The sequence below is a fragment of the Miniopterus natalensis genome, chromosome 12, assembly GCF_054644295.1.
Source record: "Miniopterus natalensis isolate mMinNat1 chromosome 12, mMinNat1.hap1, whole genome shotgun sequence".
NCBI lineage: Eukaryota > Metazoa > Chordata > Mammalia > Chiroptera > Miniopteridae > Miniopterus > Miniopterus natalensis.
Window position 1 is genome coordinate 12,351,685 of NC_142092.1, and position 3,643 is coordinate 12,355,327.

At 34.4% G+C, this 3,643-nt stretch overlaps 1 pseudogene; it reads left to right on the plus strand.

Moving 5' to 3' along the window:
* Positions 1 to 1,668: 1,668 nt before the first annotated feature.
* LOC107543078 (14-3-3 protein zeta/delta pseudogene) lies at positions 1,669 to 2,976 on the plus strand (annotated as a pseudogene).
* Positions 2,977 to 3,643: the final 667 nt, after the last annotated feature.

Here is a 3,643-nt window from a genome sequence, read left to right on the forward strand (position 1 = left end):
TCAGATTATCATGAGACAGATTAACAGGAGAAAATGTCTAAATTTATTACATGTGTACAGATGGGGCTTCCATTAGAATATGAACCTCATGACAGACTGAGAATTTAAGGTTAATGTGCCATCTTAAGCTAACAATAAGAGAGGCTTAGTTGTAGTTTGGGACTTCAAAGGACAGAAGGGCATTTCACCTGGAGATAGAAAAGCAAACATTTGGTAAATAAGTGTTTGGCGCGACATCTTTAAAGATGGAGCACAGAAAGGATCTTAATCAAATGGGTCTTGCTAAGCTTCTCTGTCACACACTCGTTCCTATTAAACTATAGTTATCTACGATTATATCTCCCTTCCTGAAGCAGGTCCTCTATTGAAATTCCTTTAGGCATTTAGGGGGAAGGTCAAAGGTTCTTTCTAAGTCTTTAGTTCTTAAAAACAGCCAGATTAAAATAGCCAATATCTCAAAAAGCATATTTTGGGGCTGCAAACTCTGCCTCCCCTCAAAACTATCACCTGCATTCTTGTGTTCATCATTCTCTTGCTTTCTATTTTATATTTTATAATTATAATTTAATATTTATAAATTATATTAAAGAAATTATATTTTATTTATTATAAAATATTAAATTATAATATAAATTATAATTATAAAAATATTAAATTATAATATAAACCATAATTATATTATAATTTAATATTTTTAAATTATTATATGTTTCCATGAAGACTATCTGGTCTTAGTTGTTTTAACTTAAATAAGGAGAATAGTTATATTTAATAACGTAGGATATTTCTTTACTAAATAGTATGCTATTGACATTTATATGCAGGGTTGCTGTACTTTGTTCAATTTGGTTATTGTTGCACATTCTATTACTTAAGTACACAATTAACTCAACTGTTCTCCAGTCACTTATCATTTTAGTTTTTCCTAGGGTTTTGCTATTGCGTGCAGCATTATTTTGAACATTCTTTTATATGTCTTTATATATATGATATGGGTTTTTCTTGACTTCATCTATCGGATTAGCTTTACTGGTTCGTAGGGCATGTCAATATCTAAACCTACAAGGTAATACCAGAGTGATTTTAGCATTTCACACTCCCACCAGCAATGTATAAGACATGTAAAGTGTATATTACTTCCAATACAGGATACAGTCAAGCTTTTTACAATGATATAGTATTTTGAATTACATTGCCCCGACAATGGATGAATTCAAACATCTTCTAATATATTCACTGGCTTATGTTTTTCCTCTGCTGTGAAATGCCTCCTCATGTCTTTGGCTCCATTGTGTGTGTTTGTTTTGTGTGTATATTGTTGTTGTTTTTTGAGTTGTTGGTGTTTCACATGTTACTTTGTAGAAATTATTTAGCTAGTGCTGATTAAAAATATATATATTTTTCTGTATTTAAAGCTCACTTTTTCCCACTTGTAACTTATGCTTTCACTTAGGATTATTTTTTGATGAGCCAATTTCTTAATTTTAATATTGTTAAATATTGTCAATAATGTTGGTGCCTAAAATATGTTCAACAATATGTTCTACTAAGATGTTCACAGTTTTGTCTTTAACATTCAAATCTTTAATCTATCTAGAGCTCATTTTATTTCTTTGGACAGACAATTTTCCAGTTTCATGTACTGAATTCTCCCACCTTTCCTTACTGATGACACAAGACATCTCTGATGTACCTCAAGTTCTCTGGATGGGTGAGTCCAGTTCTTGGTTCTCTGTTGTGTTCCATTGGCCAGTTTCTATCCCTGTGCCAGTGACATAATATCTTTGTTATTATAGTTTATAAAAAGTCCTGATGACTGATATGAGTAACCACGCAAGAAATTGTTAATTTTCACAGTGAAATGAAACAAAAGTCAGAAGAATGAATTGCAGCTACATGGAATAATATGCATGCACTTTAGTGAAAAAGGTGCTAAATTCTTATATATAGCATGATATACTTTTCAATAAAGTTAAAACTGTAAAACATAGTTTTTATGAATATATATAACAATGAAAATAAATGAAATAAAAAGGAAATGTACAAAACTGCTCTTCTTCAGGCTTATGATTGCAAAATCCATAATTATAATTTTCCATATTAAGATATTAAAAGAGAAAAACAATATGGTTATTTCAATTAGGTGCAGGAAAAGCACTTGATAAAATTTAACCTAAATTCATGATTTTAAAAAAACAACCTCTAAGCAATTCATAAATAAACGAGAACTCATTAATTGGAAGCAAGTGCTTTTGAAAATAAAAAGTCAGTGACTGTTGAGCTCCTGTCCATCTTCTCTCAACCACGCCAGATGTAACACATCCAGATGTGGATAAAAATAAGCTGGAACAGAGGCCAAACTGGCTAAGCAAGCCGAGCAATATGATGACATGGCAGCCTGCATGAAGTTTATAACCGAGCAAGGAGCTGAATCACCCAATGAGGAGAGTAATCTCTCCGTTACTTATAAAAAAACGTTGTAAGAAGCGGTAGGTCATTTGGGAGGGTCATCTCAAATACTGAACTAAAGACAGAAGATGCTGAGCAAAAATAATGGATGACTTCTGACAACAGAGAGAAAATTGAGAGCAAGATTAGAGCACCTCTCCAGTGATGTACTACCTTTACGAAAAATTCTTTACCCCAGTGTTTCACAAGCAGAGAACAAAGCCTTCTACTTGAAAATAAAAGGAGATTACTATTGTTCCTTGCTGAGGTTGCTCTTGGGAATAAGAAAGGAATTGTGGATTCATCGCCACAAGCATACCATGAAGCTTTTCAAATCAAAAAAGGAAATGCAATGGACTTACCCCAGCAGACTGGGCCTCGTCCTTAACTTCCCTGTGCTCTGCTAGAGATCTGGGCCCCTAGAAGAAAGCCTGATCTCTTGCAAAGACAACTTACAACGAAACCATCGCTGAGCTTGAGGTAGTAAGTAAAAGGTTCTATGAAGACAGCAGACTAATAATGCAATGACCGAGGCCATCGTGGAAGCCGATTAGCTAGGCGACAAAGCTGAAGCAGAAGAAAGAGGGAACTAACCAGCCTTCCAGCTGTTGTCTGTCTCGTTCTAAACGTTACATAGTAGGCCGTTTGTCATCCAAGCTGTTCCACAGACAGGGTTTTGTTTATGATTTGTTAATAGGTTTATGTTACTTCTGTTTGAATTTCTACCTTTCTCATGTGGGTTTATGTGTAATATTGGAGGAGTAGAGACAGTTAACATTGAAGGAGTTATGTTTTCCTCTTGAAGTGCTCAATATGGGGATGGGGATTTTTTTATACGTTATAAATGTTTGACATAGTACTTTCGGTAGTTTGTGGCTTCACAGGGGCCAGTGTTAAAACTGCTTTCATGGCTAAACAAAGAAAACCACCTGCTGGGGGATAAAAGGGGTAATTGGTTCTAGTCAGAAATACAGTTATTGAGGGTCCTTTAAGGTTTGGGGCTTAAGGCTGTAGTAAAAATAGCTATCACAATGGATATTACCTGTTGAACAAGGGGATCTTTGGAATAATACAATACAATCTCCACTTGCACACTTTTGACTAGAGCTGCAGAAGTGTTCCTTCAGAGAAGCTGCGTCCCAGTTTTCTCTGGGTAAGGGCAGAAATAGTTTATATTCCAGAATTTGTAAGTTAC